Here is a 19,617-nt window from a genome sequence, read left to right on the forward strand (position 1 = left end):
AGGTGTTTTTTAGGGAAATACAGTAACTACTTCCATCTTTCAGTTGCCATCCCACCTCACTGAATCATCCCAGGAATCCTGACAGAGAAGCCACACTGGAGGCTCAGGGAAGAAGATTAAACTGCAAGGTAAAGTCTAGCAGAGGCTTAGCAATATATTTAAAACATTTTGCCTAAAACTCATAGCCTTTTAGTCAATGATTTCTGATTATGTTGATTTGGAGGTGGCCTAAAGAGTTGAAAAGCCCTTGTTGGCTATTCTCTCTAGTCCTTGTGCAATGAAGCCGACTTCTTTGTGTATTTTTCTAACTTTAAGCCAAAGACCTTGCCTCTCTTATTCATCAGTACAGCCTCATAGCCCCAGTTGATCTACAAATGGAGTTTTTCTTCTTCTTCTTTTTTTTTTTAATAGATAGTTGCCTATTTGGGGTTGTGATGAAAATCTCTCTCTCTCTCTCTCTCTCTCTCTCTCTCTCTCTCTCGTTTCCGGTCTGTCTCTTTGTCTCTTTGTCTCTGTCTTTATTTATCTCTCCCTCTGTATGTATGTGTTCCAAAATTCATTATTCATCTTCTTTGGCTATATTTTAATTGGACTGAAAAATGGTTGTAAATGGCAGAAAAGTAAGTATAGACATAATAAATTACAATTTCTGTAAGGATTTTGAAAACTCAGAAGTAATGTTAAAAATATAAAAGTGTAACATGTTGTCTTACTTCCTTTAAACTAAATAAAGCATGGGAAATTAAATTAGAAGCTATCATCAAAGAATTTGCCTGTTATTTAGAATCTGTTTAGGTTAGAGATTTTCAGCTACCATTCTATTTAGCCAAACATGCTCATGTGTACCTAGGACTATATCAGTGTTCTGAAAAATAAAGCCAGTAAGTGGGAGAAGATGACAGCAGAGATGTTTTGAAGAAGAGACCATTTATTCCATTGCCAGTTAAAAGCAGGTTGGATTCAGGCATGGATCAATGCAGAGATCCATGTTTGTCTGCTACAAGAGTTTCTTTTGCAATGAGGAGGGTAAGAACAGATTTTGAAATGGCTATTAGTAAAACCAAACAGGTTTCACTTCCTTTGCTTAAGATATAACCAATTCTAGAAAGACATTTTTAACAATTTAATAATTTTAATTTAAAAATATTCTGTGGTGATGCTGGCTAAGGAGACAGTTTTTAGAAGGAGCTTTGTAGCATCATAAATTGTTGCATGGAAGTTAACATCAAGAAAAGAACTAGGTTGCTGGCAAGAGGCTTATTTGCCAACTAGCTCATTTTCCCTCACTCTTGAAAATCCTCCTAATCAGCTGAAGCACAGCAATGAAAACAATTTACATGTTTGATGTTATAACTAAGAATTTTCCAAGAACCAAAGAGCTAGCTTAAACATCTGAGCAAATGTCCAGTGTGTCTGCTTTCACACATTTTATACCTGGGAAACTGAGCCTTGGCAAGGCAATGGCTTGGGATGTTCTCAGTATTTTAAAGAACATGAAAGACATGGCACCTTAATTCATGCAAATACCTTATAAATTAACCTAATCGTTAAGCTACTTCAAGCTATAATTACTGTTTGATTCTGTCAGTTGATCAGAAATTTCAAATAGTAATTTGTACACATTCAATCAAAAAATGGGGCAATCTAGGACTAGAAAAATGGTCATAATTAAATTTTGGATCACTTCTTGTAAAACACTGAAATATTCTTGAGCAAAAGCCACAGAAATATTCTCTCATTTAATAAAACCGAATATTAGTACAGTTCTCCTTTGATATTTTTAGGGAGTAGATTCCAAGATAAAAATCAATGAATATCAAAATTGGAAGGATGGGAGTAGGGGAGATGACTCAGGCCTCAAAGTACTTGCTGTTCAACCATAAGGATTTGAGTTCAATAACCAGAGCCCACATAAAAAGTTGAGTATGGTTATATGTACCTGTAACCCAAGGGTAGGTCAAGTGGAGATAGATAGATCAATCGTTGAAGCTCAATGGTCAACTAATCTAGCTTAACTGGGGAGTCCCAGGTCAGCGAAGAACCCTGTCTCAAAACAAGGTGTAAGGTACCGGAGGAATAAAATTCAAGGTGGATTTCTAGCCTCCATATCTATACACATCTTCACACATGTGTTCTCATATATGAGCATGTATGGAAACAATACACACACACATCATTCAATCTACAAGTGCTTGAGACCTGTATGTAAAATAGATACCATTCACATTCAATGTATGTAAATCCTCCTGTAAAATTTAAATCTCTAGATCAAGACTCATAATATATAAGGCAACACAATTGCTATGTAAATATGCATTGTGTTATATTATTGAAAACAATAACAAGAAAAAGTATGTACATGGCCACATTAGATCTTTATAAAAATAATGGTGAGCATAGGTATTGATTGAATGCACAAAAACAAAGGGCACAGATATACAAGATCTGTCTTTTCCTGGAACCCTTTGTATCACAATCATGTATACAGGAAGTTTGTCTTTCTCCAGGTTGATAGCTGGGCTGGTTCAGTGCCTCATCATTCCTTGTGCATTCAGAGACAAGAAAGCAGGCATACTATGTCCTTCACTGTGTTTCCTTCTCCCACCCCTCTACCTCACCCAGGGCCTATTTAAGGAATATCACTGATTAAATGCCGATTCAATCTACTGTCCCAGATAGCCCCACTCAGTAAATATTAGTGGATCTTTATTTCTTGTCAACTTAACTGAAACTGACTAGTAAACTGAGGCATTAGCCTATAGCCTCATAACCAGGGCCTGGTCACTGGCCCCTGATGCCTCAGCAACAGCATTAAAAGCAGAAACACATGAAGCATGTGTTTTCATCCTACAGTATCAGAGAACTGTTGAAGACTTGCACATGAGAACATCCAGAGGAGCCATTTGGAAGCCCAGCAACATAAGTCTGTCTGGGATCTAGAGAATTTTGGTCAAGGGCTATAAAGTATGATCTTATTGGGGCATCACAGCAGCAACCCCCCAGTAGATTTAGAAGAAACAAAAGCTGAGTCCCATAATGGTGATGATTGGAAGAAAAAGGTGATGTCTGGTAGTGATAAGCCCCAAGTATTTGTTTGTACCTTACTGGAAAGCCATGCAAATGAACAAAAAATTCCTGGCAAGATACCTTGATTTGCAGCCATTCACTCTCAGGTGAGGGTGATAATCCAGAGGAGAGGTTCGCTCACACCCTGTTCTCCTAAACGCTAGGGGCAAGTTTTCTTCTTACCTCAGAGGAGCTGAAGTTCATGACTGGAAGCTATAGAAGTAATGCGCAGCCCTGAGAAAGCCAGAGCTTTTCCTAAGCTGCTTCCTTACTTCTAGTCACCCTTACAACCTTCCTTCCAGGCCTAGGTATTTTCATCAGTAGAGTCAATGACAACTCCAGAAGCATCATATTTAAGATAAGGTCAATTTACACTGACACCGTCACCTGTGTGCCTGCTGTTGTTCTTACACTTTTTATGATAATTTGTGAAACAGTATCCGAACATTTTGGATTAAATAAAATGGCATCTCAGGAAGAAATGAGTAGAGTCTCAGGAAATTAGAATTAAGTAACTATTGAAAGCCACGTGTATGCTAAGGACGCTGCTAGGTCCCTGAAGAGATACAGTGAATTGAGCCCATGTCTTGTCCTCAGTGGTCTTCTGGTCTACTGAAAAAGAAAAAGAAAAATGAAACAAAACAAACAAATCAAAGAACTATAGCAGCGTCCTATGGCTGTTTGAGAACACCTTCCCTGCCTTCTGTGATTAACAGGGGGAGGACTGCCTGGAGGTTACAGGCAGGGAACAGGAAGGAAAGATATGGATCTTTAGCAGCTCGGAATGTGCAAGTGTCATCCCATATAGTTGTGTTTATTATGAGTAGTACTTATAAACCTTTTTAACCAAGACTAAGGGCAAAAAAATGCTGGTTATTATTGCTTTAAAGGGACATTTATTGTCTGAAAGAAGGATGCAGGTAGGGAGAAGGCATCAACAGGATACTTGCTGTATATATAGGTAATACAACATATAATACAAATCATGAAAGAAATGGTTGAGGTGTTTTCTATGAGAAAGAAACAGACTCTAGTATTTCAAAATATTAAGGCAGGAATGAGTGGATGGGGGTGGTAGATGGATCAATAACATGACACTAACAATAAAAGCTCTGGTGACCCTGTGATCCTGCAGAAACTTTCAACTGATAAAGTAACCATGAGAGCTCAGTATTGTGACGTATTGTGACTGTTTACAGATAAAGAAAAGAAGGCTCAAAATAGCTAGTGAATCACTCAAGATTATATACTAAGGAAAGAAGAAGAAAGCCATACTCAGGTACTCAGGGTTACTTGGGTCTGAGAGTTATATTTTTCACTACATTTTTATTTATTGACTCAACATCTATCTATCTATCTATCTATCTATCTATCTATCTATCTATCTATCTATCAATCATCTATCTATCTATCATCTATCTATCTATCTCTGTGTGTGTATGTGTATGTGTATGCATTACATGCCACAGTGCATGTATGGAGGTCAGAGGACTGTGAGTGTGCATGAGTGAGCAAGATGTATGTGGGAGATGAGATAGAAACTGCTATTTCTGGGATAAACAGAAAAATGCAAACTCGTAAGTGAGTACCCTTGGTGTCACTTTGAGGAGTTCAACAAGAGTCTGATGTAAAAAGAAAAGCTGCCTAAAGTGATAAGTAGGGACTGAAGTGCAGGTTTGAAGACAGGCTTCACAGATTCAAATCTCAGCAGACAGTTGCCAGATGTGTAATTTTGAAGACAGGAAGTGTTAGAGGTAGAGACAAACAATACAGAAGAGAACAGGCATTGAATTTCCCCACCCTGCTTCCTTAGAAGAGTCACAGACCAATTAGCATCAAAGACTTTGTGCTAGGAAGCATGCTTTAGCATGTACAATACTTGCATTTGGACAGAGAGGGAACATAGAACAAAGAACTATGATGAACTTGATTGATAAGCATTTTGCTCAGATTGGAGAAGAACAAGAGAAAGGAACATCAGCGTCGAAGTTTGCAGCTTGTAGAATAAGACAGATACAAACAAACCCATGTGTTGTGTCAGATCTAAACCATCTTCCACAGAGCATCAACCAGGTATTTTTTTTTAATAGAAAATCAGGTTTAAAAATCTACCGGCACTAAATGGCACACATTGTGCCCTCGAACAAAAAGGCTGAAATTCACTACACAGCACCTACCACAAGTTGATGATGATATTTTACAAGATAGTAACACAACGGATTTTTTTTTTCCTTTGGTTAAATGCAATAATTATATCCTGTCTACCACCGAATCAAAATCTTTTGTACACAGGGATGGCATGCTGGACATTGTGATGAGACACACAGAATTAGAATTAACACATATAAAAACCCTAGCACAAACAACTGCATATCTTGGGTTCTTTCAGCATACCCAGATATAGTCAGGAAACAGAAACAAATGCCTTGTTTGCTACCTTTTCTTCCTAAGTTGGAGAAAGTCAGTTTCCGGGGGCCTAGGAGGTTTCTCAAGTATAGTCTGAAACCAGGAGTGTCGACAGCAACATTCCCTCAGAACGTGTTTAAAATGTAATTGCGGGGCCACTCCCTCCAGATACTGAATCAGAGATGCCAGGCTGGAAACAGCATTTGTTTTAACAAGTTTTGGAACTACTGACCTAGAAAAAAATGTGATAATCTGGCAGAAAACATGACTAAACAGTTATGCTACGTAATAATAAATATCCCTGCTGTAAAGAAAATGTCACTTTTTGAAAAGCTCCAATTAAGCAGGATCTAAGTAAGCTACGTAGATAGAACATGTTTCAATGTGGATGAAAATGATTTTGTTATAATTTCATCTTTTCGACCATTTGATGAATTGAATAGTATCTCACCCAAATTAATATCCAGTGGGAACCTGTGAATATGACTATTTTTGTAAAAAGGGGTCTCTGCAGATATAATCTAGTTAATGTGTAGTCATTCTATAACAGGTTGGGTGCTCAGTTTGGTGATTAATGCCCTTAAAAGGAGTGAGAACTCTGACACAGAGAGATGAGGAAGAATACCATGTGAAAATTGAGGTAGAAATTTGGACGAAGCCTCTATGAGCCTAGGATAGCCAACCAGTCTGGCAGCTGACCAAGACATGAAGCAGATAAACCTCTTGTTTCCTCAAAAGGAACCGACTCTATACACATCTCGAGCTCCATACTCTGGCTTCCCCATCTTTGGGAAAATACTTGCTATCTTTTAAGCTTTGTTGCAGAAGCCACAGGAATGTAAGCTACTCCTCTTTGATCGGGTGTGGCGGTTTGAATGCAATTGGCTCCATAGGCTCTCTCATTTGAATGCTTGCTCTGCATTTGGTGGGACTGTTTAGGAAGGTTTAGGAAGTATAGCCTTGTCAGGAGGAGGTGTGTTAATAGGGGTGGGATTTGCGGTTTCAAAAGGCCATGCTGTTTCCAGTTAGCTCTCTCTGTCTCTTGTATGTGCATCAGATGCAAGCTCTCAGCTACTGCCCCAGAGCCATGCTTGTCTGTCTGTTCTCATGTTGGTCCTGGACTTACCCTCTGAAACTGTAAGCAAGCCTCCAATTAAATGTTTTATTGTATAAGTTGGTCCTGGTGTCTTTTCTCAGCAATAGAACAGTAACTAAGGCAGTAGGTAAACATTTTTCTCAATATTTAAGACACATCCCTATTTCCCCCATTTCTCAGATTCCTGTTATGTCTTCTTTCCATCAGCTCTTCTCTTTAGTTATCCTGCTTATGGCTGTGTCTCATGAACCTCAGACCTTTCTTCTTAGGTAATCAAATTAAGGTAATCAAGCTTCCCTTGGATGACTAGCATGTTAGTTACTTCTCCATTCCTATGGTAGAACACCATGATAGAAAGAAACTTTTGAAAGAAAAAAAAGAGCTTTTTTGTGTTACCATTCCATAGGATGAGAGTATATCTTTGCAGGCAGGCATGATAACTCGAGCAAGACGCTAAGAGCTCACATCCTCGCATGCAAGCATGAAATATAGAAAGTGAACTGAAAGTAGAATATAGCTATATAACTTCAAGGCCCACCTTAGTGACATTCTTCCTTCACTTAAACCTCCCATACAGCACCACCAACTCTGAACTTTGGGGGTCAAATGACCTTTTCATAGGGATCATCTCAGACCTTCAGTAAACACAGATATTTACATTATGATTCATAACAGTAGCAAAATTACAGTTATGAAGTAGCAAAGAAAATAATTTCATGGTTGGGTCATCACTAAAACATAAGGATTGCAGATTTAGGAAGGTTGGGTAAAAGGAAGTATAAGGAAGACATTGTCATTCAAATCATCACAGACTGTACAGAATAATGGAAAAGGCACAAGCTTCAAGATGGAGTCACAGAGAAAGTTCTGTTGGGGAAAGTAACTAAACCATTGGTTTGGTTTTCAGTTTCTTTCTTCAATTTGTAGTAGCATGTGCCATCTTTGTAATATGGTGAGAACCAATGATTTCACATGTTTAAACACATTAGAGAGAGATCTGGACAGTGTGGTTCAGTGGTAGAGCAGTGCTTAGCATTAAAGAGACAAATGTACATTAATCAAATGTATATAGCTATTGGTCAATTAAATGGATGAACAAAGCTTTCTGCAATACACTGAACACTGAGAGTATGGTTATGAGAAGAAACTGAGTCTTTTCTTTCTATCATTCTATCACATGGCACCTACATTTAGTTGATTACTAATATAGTCATTTATCTAATAAATGAACAAAGCAAAGAATATTCACAGCAATGAAGAAGGGCCTCAGGTTTCATTTCTATGCTAGTTCTTTCTTGATTTGCATGTTACCTTTGGTATGCTATACATGTGCATGACAGGTGGAGATGGAAGGAAGTGGAGGGAGAAAGGGAGAAAGAGCAAGAGAGAATGAGAGAGAGAGAAGCCCTAGAACTTCAGAGACTCTGAATCCTATCTTCCCAGCATTCTAGCTCTACCATTAATGTGACTTGATCTTCCCCCCCATGAGACACTGTAAGCCAGACATAGTCCAATCATCTTTTTCCCAGATTTTTGATCCACCTCTATATGATTCCTAACTGACCTCATCTTCTCCTTTTCCTAATTCTAAGCCTTCCCTTTGAATTGTGTGCACTTCAGGCATATCTTGTCAAAAATTTCTCTATTATATTTCCCCTTCTTTTATAAATTTCTTTACACATTTTTGCTCCAACCCAAACTAGGGTTATGTTTCCCCATGAAGGCCTTTTAATTTGCAGTTTTCTTCTTGTTCTCTACTATAACCTGAAGTTGGGAAAAATGGCCTCTATCTCATCCTTATAGTGCAGCAACTCTTCTCCTTCCTTCCTTAATCAAAATCCATTTTAAAGCGTATATCATTAATCTATATCATCAGTAGTTCTTTCTAATTTTAGGCATCTACAATATCATGATTCCTATCCCATTCTTCTTTTCATTTAGTCATTTACCTTTTAGCTCTTGTATTAATCTTTTAATTGTAACTAGCATTCATATGATAAAGTTGGATTTCACTCTTAGTTAGGGATTGTAGTCCTGTGATAAAACACATGAACAAAAGCAACTTGGGGTGGTAGTGGTTATTTAATCTAATAATTCCCAGATTACCATCCAAAACTGAGAGTCTTCAGGGCAGAAACTTAAAGTAGGAACCTAGAGTCAGGACCTGAAGCAGAAAAGGAAGGAATTCTCCTTCCTGGCTAGTTCTTCATGGCTTCCTTGGTCTGCTTTCTTATACCATATGCATTCTAGATTCTAGATTCCAGATCCACTAATCAGTGGATCACAGTACCTCCAGTGGGCAGGGCCCTTTCACATTAATCAAGAAAAAGTCACACAGGATTATGTCACAGGCCACTCTGGTAGAGGGTATTTTCTCTGTTCACTTTTCACAAATGGCTATAACTGTGTCAGCTTGACCCAAAACTAATCACAGTACAGGTTGACAAAAAGACCAATGTTCTAATAGCCTGGTCTCCTTTCTCTCTCCTTCTTAGACTTTTGCATTAAAACAACTGTTTAACTGTTGCATGTACCTCACTCTCTCACCACCATGCTATCTTTTCAACTTATTAGTCCTGTAACTTGATTTAAATAAATTTGACTGCACAGTAACTTAAAATCTCACTTTACTGCTGTACATGTTGCTTGGGGAAAAAAAAGAGAAAACAGAACATAATTTTCTGATATTTCTTGTGCCACTTTCACTTTGTATGTATCTGTTTCATATACTCAACTTTCTCCCACTTAGTATTGATGAAAGTTCCACGTCTGTGGCCAAGGCCAACCTCTGCATATTTACACCAGAGTCCAACCTTCTTGCCTGCTGAAAGATGTTGCAGCAGCAAGCAATCCTTATCTCCAACACAAATGTTTATATTAGCAAATGAAGTGGGTGTGTGAGTCTTCTCATCTTCAAAACCCCTTGCCTCATTGCCAGTCTTCTTTCCAGCTACCACTACCTTTTCAAGGTTCCTTGTTTAGCAAAACTTTTTCAAGGTCGTGCTTATTATTACTGTCAACACATCTGTCTTCCTTTCTTTCTGGAGCTCACTCCATTCTTCTTAAAAATGTCTTGCTAATATCTCCAAAAAAATACATTTTATAAATCTCATTCCATGTCTTAATTGACCAGATGGCCATCACCTCTGCATGGAAAGATATTCTCATTTCTTCCAGGATACCATCCCTGTACTCTATCTCAATTATTTCTCAACTCTCTGAACATGTTGGTATGCTGTAGGATTCAGGCTAGAATTGATAACTCACAAATTTACATGCTAAGTCTGTGTCTCCCTTGCAAATAGCACAAAGTTATATGCAGTATTAGTTTGACATTTCTTCCTGAATGTTTAGGTTCCTTTGCTACAGTATTTCCCACCTTAATAAACAATGATTTCATTTCTCTAATTGTCTAATGTCTACAGAACTCCCCTCTACTCATATTCCACATCTACTTCATTAGAAAGTTCTGTTGTTGATTCCACATGCAGAATATAACCACAACATATTGTTCTCCAGAATTCCATCCCTATCATTGACCCTGTGGTCTAAGCCATGGTTAGTTCTTATTGGGTTTCTTTTCATGTCCTGGGCATGGAGATCCTGCCTTTGGATTGCTTACAGTCTGAAACTCCTGCCTCAAGATGTTTATACTTCACATTTCCTCTGCTGAGAGTGTTCTTTGCTCAGACGTCTCTCTCTTTCTCCAGGTCATTGTCAATATGTCACTAGCCAGAATTTTCATCCTTTCTTTTGTATATTCCATCCCAAGATGAGCCTTTATCTCTTTTACCTGCTGCTATGGCTTAAAAGTGTGCCTAAGGTTAATGTGTTAGAAACTCAATCCCCAGTATACCAGTGTAGAGAAGTGAAACCTATGTGAATGAGAGGAGCATGAATGTACAGTTCAATGGATTGATGGCATCATCCCAGGAATAATTCAATCATCCAAGAGTTCTAGATTATTACAAATATGTTTTTCCTATCTCTTGATTACACTATATTACATTTTCTGTGAAAACGGTTTTTTGATCCCCCTCACCCCCTCCAAACCCCCTTGGTTTAGTACTTAACTTTAGGGACTTAATCTTCTAGATGCTGATCATTGGTACACTGCAGGCCTTACTTTTCTTTCCTCCTGTTTTTTTCTTTTCTTCTCCCTTCCTCTCTCTCTTTAACTATCACCAACTCCTTTCTCTTTATTTTTAATCACTGAATTGATGCATGGAAAGTTATCTTTTTTGTTGTAAGATATTTGACTATACAGAAAAGATAAAATGAAGCAATATTATTAAGCATTTCCATTCATGTCTCATCAAGGTCATTGTGATGCCTCTTGAATTTTCTGTCATTTGGTCTAATGATTGTCTTAAAAAGTTTATTTAGCAGCTGAGGTTTTGGCAACATTCTATTATCAATGTTTAAATATTTTGTATATAATGAATATAATGATTGCATATTAAAATAGGTATACATTGCATATGTTGCAATATAGGGGTCAAATAAATTTATGCATATATTTCTCATATACATATGTTTTCTGTATTTTTTTTTTCTGTATTCCAAGAGGCTATTGAAGATAGTGAAGGAAGATGACATGGCCCTGTGGAATCAGGGAACATTTGACTTCCAAACCATCTTTATCTGCTAACTTCCTTAGTGTGTGGATGTTTCTTCTACACCTCAGCTCTTCAACTGTCAATATAGTGTTGGAAGAAAAGAGTCACTGGAAGCCCTGATTTCTGAATTCCTTTTTACTTATTATTCTGCGTCTCAAAATATATAACCCATGGCCATTGTCTTCTGTTTTGAAGATAGCCATGCTGATGACAGGAAGATGAGTGTTTTTTGTTCTGGAACCCATATTTCTTTTAAAATATACTGAAACAACAGTGTAAAAGCGCATGGATTTGATGTGCTGAAAACTGACAGAGAGAAAACAGAATTCACACAAAGGAGAGCATGTGACTTCTATCAAAGTGGAACTGGTTGCTCACTCACAGATCAGTGAGAATATTGAGTCTGATAAAAAGCAGCTCAGACATGGCTTATAGGGCCATCATAATGCTGGGCAATAATTTAGGAACCAAACCATGAGGCATCATGAGATATAGGCCTAAGTTCTACCTTACCTATTGGTGTTGAATATTTTCTTACAAGGTTCGAGTTTAGTTTGATTCAGGGAATCTAAGAATCAGAACTTGTTTGCCTGCACTCTTGGACAAAGCTTAGTCTGTAATCATGTTCTCCTCAACTCAAAGGAGAATGAGTATAGATTCACAATGGGGCTAGAATGTACTCTGTATCAAGTAGCACCAGAGACACAAACGTGGCCAAGGCTTTCTTTTACACACTGCTACCTACCTAGGGCAGAGAAGGCTGTGTTGCATTGTTACTGGTCCAAGAGAACAAGGAGACTTAGAAAAATCTTACAGTCGAATTGTGTCCTCTGAAAACTGAGGACCTAAGGATTAGAGGTCACAACAGCACCTGGGGATGTGAGCAAGGATGTTGAGGTCCGAATCAGATATCTGTAAGTCAACAAAGTCTGCAATAAATGATGTCATGGAAACCAAATGCTTCTTGACTTTAAAGGGCTGTAGATCCCTTTTTCTTAGTTTCAGAGAGCCACCGGGAATAGGAGTATTCAAGAAAAAAGAACAGGAGAAAATCTATGGAAACCAGAGTTTACCTGAAAGAGACTGTTCTACTGCACGTCCTCACCCAGGAGTCTGCAAATCTTCAAACTCAAATTGGAGGAAGGTAATGTATGTTTATACCTCATTCAGCTTCACCATGCCTAGCCCTAAAAAATGTTTCAGTAGAGGACATTGTGATGACGAATAAGTATTCTAAATGACAGCACTGTTTACTGACACATACTGTAAAGCTAGGATCAAACTTATAAAGAAAATGATAGAGGGATAAAGACAGACACATAGCTGTTTCTTTGTCTTCCAAAACAAACATACTATTATGGACATGAATGTCATATTGCGTGAATAATTTACTGTGAATGAGAAACCAAGTTCAATATAAAGCAGTAATAAGGAAATGCAATTTCAGAGGGAACAAGAAGAGACATGATAGGCCTGGTTGTATTAACAGAAGCAGAATGCCTGGATCACTTGGGCTATGGAAACATTGACACCCACCTAAGTGAGACATTTTATGGTATACAACAGCTTTGGGTTCCAGTAACTGGAGGAACATTAACAATATGCATATGTACAATAAAATATCCTTATATTGACATCATCTGAGGAGCACTTGGGTTTAGAAAAAAATAAAAAAATCAAGACATTAATTGTTGATTTGGGTTATAAAATGATTGTCACATAAAAGAAAATATTTCTGTTTTAGTTTGCTACAGAGAACCTCAAAAATAACTAGAGGGAAGATACTTTGATCATTGTTAAAACATTTTCTATATTTTAATAGAAAAACAGTACAGTAGACTGCCTCACAAAGAGGTAAGCTCCCATCCCTGGCTGTATCTGGTAGCTAAGGCTGACCTCCAGAGAACCTGGAAAAGTTTGTCTTTGGGTTGGAGTTAATTTATTGTTTGGATCATACATGGGTTTCCTTCTTGAAAGCTCATTCACTGGCCTCCTGGGACATGGTGGAACTTTCAGGAGGTAGTAGGCATAATGGAAATAAGTTAGACCATTGGGGGTGTGCTCTTTAAGATAGTATCAGCATCCAGTCTCTCTTCCTTTCCCTACCCACCCCCCACTCCTCCTCTTCCTCTCACATCTTCTCTATTCTGCTATAGGAAAATCTATTTATTCATTATTTATTTATTTATTTATTTATTCACTTTACATCCTGACTGCAGCCCCCTTCCTCCTCTCCTCCCATTTCTACCTTTCCTCCCTCATCCTTCATTCCCCACCCTTACTCCTCAGATAAAGGGAACCCCTCTATTAACCCACACAAGTACATCAAATCTGCATGATCCCTGTCGTAATGTATTGCCAGCCAGAAACCCAAAATACTAGAGCATGTGAGCACAGCCACTAAACTCTGAAACTGTGGGCCAAAATAATCTTTTTCTCCTTGGAAGTTGTTTTTTATTAAAAGTGCTTTATCACAGTGTTGGGAAGATGACTAATACTACTCATCAGGCTTGAGAATGTCTTAGAATTGAGAGTGCATAGATTCTTTCTTCCATTTATTGGCTCAGGGAAAATGAAAGTAAAAAGTACCCACAAATATGCTTTGAAAAGGATGTGCCAGGATGCAGAGAAAGAAACGGATAATACGCTGGTTTCTCTTCAAATCATATAAGTTTACATAGAAAGAACACATCCTCAGTGGATTGAGCAACATTCTGTATCTTCTGTGCATGTTTCATTTTTTAAACATAAATTTATAGTTTCTGCAGGACTTTTCCTACCTCCAAAGTCCCAGCTGGTCATGTGATTTCCTTCAACCAATATATTGTCATACACCTAGCTTTGGGGCTTAGACTTCAAGTAGACTGTCCACCAGCAGCATGAGACTTAATGAAGCTGAGCCCAGTTGATTCAACCAAGAACATCATAGATCAGCCAGTTGTCATGTGACACTGAAACATGTGAGTGAGTGCAAATAAGATTTACAGTGCTGTCCGCCCAACCTGTGACTTCCTATGTATGCCTTAGTGAGATCAGCTGAGACCACAAAAACTACCCAAGTGCTCTACAGGCTTGTGAGAAATAGAAATGTTCATTGTTTTAAACATTGACTTTGGTGTGTTTGTTACACAGTGTTGCTCTGTACTGGAGCCAGGGAACCTGCCTCTCGGCATGATGTGAAGCTCAGTGGAGCCTATTAACTCTTTTTAAGCTGGAATTACTCCATTCATAAAATTCTGTATGTACTGCTGTGATTACATCATAAATGCCTAGGACACTAAGAATCTTTTACCTGTAACATTCTGACAACATACACGGAACCTGTCATATTTTGGGGGACAAGCCAATACAATTACTTGAATGAAGTAGTTTGCGCAGAACAGTGCACATATAATTTCTTAGCACGTAACAAAGTTTGTTCATTTTTAGTATTTTCTGTGTGAGATCGAGAAAAAAACCTAAGAGGAAATACAGACACTGCATGGGAGTAAATTCCACATGGCACGCATTCTTTCACACATCAAAGGATGAAATAGTTATTTTCTTTATCGTGCTTGATTGATGTGTTTATTTTGAGAGAAACAACTTCCTTCAGACTTCTGTGTACTGGGCATGCATCCAAACCGACACTAACAACTGCCGATGAGGACACCCTCTCACCTACTTCTTCACAGCAGCCGCGTGGTGCTTTGCTTTATTGGCTTTTCTTGTGAAGGCTCTTCTCTGCCTAGGTGGATGGAAGTGTTGGCATGTCCTCAGGTCCAAAGAGATAACATGCTTTTGTAACCCCAAGCAAAGGAAGGACAAAGCCAGAAACTTTCATTTTATATGATTGTATTACTTGAAAAGCAAAGGTGAGTGACACACTTTCAACTGCTAAAAAAAATCTCTGTATTGTCTCTAGCTATACATTTCATAATGTAAAGCAGGGGTTTAAAAATCTCCTTTTTTTCCCAGGTTAGGTTGTTTCTAAACTAGACTTGATAATTTGAGTTAGTAATCAAAAAGACTTCCAGGTTTCATGTGGATTCTTCAGTCTAGTCACATTATTCCTTAATCTCCTCCCAAACTGTTCTTGCATTTATAAGTGAACACTTCTGAAAGCATTGCAACTACTTCTCTTTTTCTTTCTTTTCTTCCTTTCTTCCTTCCTTTCTTTATTCTTTTTCTCCCTTCTTCTTCCTTTCTTTCTGTTTATGGCTTATGAAATAAAAATTTAAGCACAATCTTTGGAAAGCTTTAACACTATATAAGGCAGACACATAGAGAGTTGTCACAAAGGATGGCAAGAAATAGATGTAGGCTATACATTTAAGTCAGATTATTGATTCAAATACCTGGAGCCCAGTTCTGCTAATAACCAAAGTTCTTATCATGTATACCTCAGAATTACCTAATTTTGGGGTGTGTGTGAAAGAGTAGAGGTATGTATCCACCAGAATTCCAATGCTATCAAGGAAATTAAAATAAAAACCATGATGAATTTTTACTAATAACAAAATACAACACTGTTGGTAGAAATGCAAAATAGTACAAGACATGGGAAGCAGTGTGAGAGCTACTCAGAAAACTGAAAATAAGGCCACAGGATCTAACAACACCGTATTCATTCAAAAGAACTGGAATCACAAAAAGATATTAGAATTGCAGTATTCATTTCATACTATTCTCACAAGCTAAGCTGGAGATGTCTGATGACAGACATTGACATTGATAAAGAATCTATATTGATAAAGTGTATAAATGACACATGCACACACATTAAAGCACATATACATGCACATCCACATGAATCCAATGGTCTACAATGTAAGTATAAAAGTCAGGAAATTCTACAATATGTGACAACATAGATAAACATGGAAGTCATTTTGCTGAGGAAAAAAAGGCAATTAGAGAGTGACAATACAAATTAGCCAGTTTATGGAGGTGTCTGAAATATTCAAAACCATAGGATTTAATATTGGGATTGTACATGTTAGTTTTTCATGGACTGAGTTGAAGGAAGAAAAAAATGAACTAGTAATTGAGCTCAAAATTATTCTTGAGATGGATAAGCCCTAGAAATTTGTTGTACAATATAGTACTTATAAGGACTCACTTACGGTGGATTTCATGTTAGAGGTTCTTATTAGAATAAAACATTTAAATAAAACACTTAAATTTTTCTGTTTGTTTGCTTTTTTTTTGTTTTGTTTTGTTTTTCTGAGGCAAGTTTTCTCTGTGTAGCTTTGGCTTTGCATACCAGGCAGGTTTCGAACTCACAGCATCTGCCCACCTCTGCCACCCAGAGTGCGAGGATTACAGGAGTGTACCACCGAGCCCAGCTAAAGAAGTATTTATTAAAAATTAAATAAAATCAGGGTGTGGTGTTGCTCAACTGTAATCTCACCACCCTGGAAGGCAGAGGCAGATGGATCTCTGTGAATTAGAGGCCAGCTTGCTCTACAAAGTGAGTCCAGGATAGCCAAGGCTACACACAGAGAAACCCTGTCTCAGAAAAAAACAAAAACACAGTTAAATAAAGGCGGCTCAGTGAGGGTATTTGCTGAATAAGCATCCGGGTCAAGGTTTGTAGTCTTCCAAATGCCGTCCCATTAAAGACATAGAAAGTTGTGTAGTATAGGCTACATATACTTTTGTGGTGACCGTGCCTGCCTGTAATCAGAACTATTGAGGAGTAGAAACAGGAATCATTGAGGATTGATGCCCAGCATCCTACCCAAAAATATTGAGCTCCAAGTTCAGTGGGAATAACATGACCGCAGTAGAAGAGGACTCCCAATGTACTCCTCTGGTTTTCACAGGTGTGTACATCCATGGCTGAGCATACCTTCACATACATGCACACACACATGTATGCATGACACGTATAAAATTAAATAAAATAATTTTTATAAAGTGACAATAAAATATTCAAAGTAAACATCCACAGTAAAATGAACGTAAAAATAATAAAATGAAGCCTATAGAATGTTTTTGCATTATAAGAGACCTGAATCTGAAGTTTACTAAAATATTTATTTGCTGTGTAGGAGAGAGTGAGACACTTAAAAACTGTAAGCCTTAAAATGCAAAGAAGGAGAAACTACTGAACCTGGGTCCTGAGAGGTACACATTATGGTTTCAGATTATTCAATTACAATGAACTTGGTGATATCTGAAGAAAAGGTGTAGAACTGAGAAAAAGTGTTTTAGTACATTGTTGATGTATGACTGGTCTATATCTTATAAACCATGATGAATATTTACATACTCATCCATTAACGAAGACATCACAATAATCAAGGAACTACAAGTTTGTGTAACCTTTTCTGATTACTTGCATTGATCATAAGAATTCTCAGCATGAGTAGGGCGGGCATGGGAGGGTCTTGAGCAAGTGGAAATGGGAAGGGTGGGAGAGACAAAGGGAAGAAAGGAAGTAATATAATTATATTTTAATTAAAATATGTTTAAAAATTCTCAAAATAAGATCTGTTCTCTAAAATTATTGTAATATACTACGTATGTAAGGCATTGTAGGTAATGTGCTCACTTGTTGCCATTCATAATGGAAATTTCATACACCTTAGGCAACATATGCTCACTCTGGTATTATTTTTAGGCCATGTCTGAGAGGTCCATAAAGAGAGGTGTAATGAGAATTTTGGTCTCTTAAGAAACCCACTTATGTTACCTCAATATGTTTGTTTTAATCCCAGCTGTGGGATATAGGGCTACTTCAGTTTGTCCACAGCTATTAACCATGATTGTTTCGTGCTCTAGGAAGGACGTGGTTTTTGCTAGCTGTAGATAGTTTAATTCTGGGGACTCCGGAGAGGGTATAAATGGGAGAGCCCTGAGAGAGCTTGTGGTGACTGCTGTTCCTCCTGTTGCTGCCACCCCCTATTCCTCCCCCCCGCCCCGACTCCCACTGCTAGCTCCTGCTGTTGCATTTGCCATTGCTGATTTGCTGGTTAGCTTGATTTCTGGTTTGCTGGATATTCTGACAAAGAAGACTGACCTACCCTTAGTAACTTGATGCTCACTAAGCAGCAGAAAGTAATCTAAAGAGGAAGAATAAAGGTGGAAAGGGTGACAGGTATAAAAACCCAATAAAGTAACCAAAAAAAAAAAAAGAGAGTATGCCTAAAAGGGGGTAAAATTTTCATGTCTTTTTGTGCTTTCTTTTCTACAGGAATAACACATCTCTCAATATTATTTTCAATATAATACCACCATGACAATAAAAGCAAGCTAAGACCTTTGAAATGATGATTACTAGAGTAAGAAGGAATGTATATGTCTGTAGCTTGACTTGAGCTTGATCAAGTCATTGACATATTATCTGAGCATCATTCAACTAGAACACACACTTTCTTAAATCTTTCCTACCCTCCAAGCCAGTGCATCACTCCATTGAAAAAGCAGTCTTCATTTCTCTTCAAGTAGAAATTGCTACTAAAATCCCAATCTCATTAAAAGGGATAATTGGATTTTTAGAGGTGCTAAGACCCTATGGTTGGTTCTGCTTTCCTGGCTCTAGAATGAACCTGCAAAGCTTCCCTGATACTACTACTGTGGAGTTCATGCAAAACAGAGGCTTAGGAAAATTACAAATCCAGACCAAGTTACAGTGAACACTTGCAATAATGAAGCAAAAGATTTGACTGGTCATTTTTAAAGCAGATTAGATTTCTAATCACATGGCCTGTATTATGCGTCAGAGAATGCCCAAGGAGAAACTTTCACCATTTTTAAGCTCTGTGTCTTTTCATTAACTATGCAAAATAGTTTCTTGCAAATTTTTATTCATTTAGTGATCTTGAGTCAAGGGTCCATTCTCTCATCTGTTGTTAGGTTTCCTTAGAACTTCACTTGGAGACAGAGATTTGCATGCAGGAAATCCATTTAATAGTCACTTTTTAAATAAGGCCTGTAAGGGAAACAAGAATAGGCAGAGGAAGAAATTGAGTTGCCTGCCATGCAGGTATAGTTGAGGCTCAGCCCATCGCATGGCAATTTCTAGGAAAGAAGTGGCCTGAGGAACTTACCTGATGTTAAGCACAGGACCTCATTTTTGTATTTTTACATTGATTCATACTTAGTTCGTTGACCTCAAAGTGGGGATATAACTTTGGGTGAATAGCTGCCTTCTTAATAGGATGAAAGTCATCAGCAACCAATGCTCCCAGAAGCTTAGAAAATTAGTGTCTTGACTGTGGAAGAAGATCTGTGTTGTATACAATAATATCCACAGATCTTTGATCGAGGAAATTAGAAAATTCTCTTGGCATTTGGCATATTCAACTGCCAAAACCAAAACCAACCAACCAACCAACCAAAAACCCTGAAGAAAATGAAACAAGCTATTCACATGACCTAAAACTAAGCAAAGTAGCATGATGACATGAAATGAGATTTAGAGTCTGAGAAACCTGAGATTCC

Source organism: Meriones unguiculatus, chromosome 8 (assembly GCF_030254825.1).
Source record: "Meriones unguiculatus strain TT.TT164.6M chromosome 8, Bangor_MerUng_6.1, whole genome shotgun sequence".
Lineage (NCBI taxonomy): Eukaryota > Metazoa > Chordata > Mammalia > Rodentia > Muridae > Meriones > Meriones unguiculatus.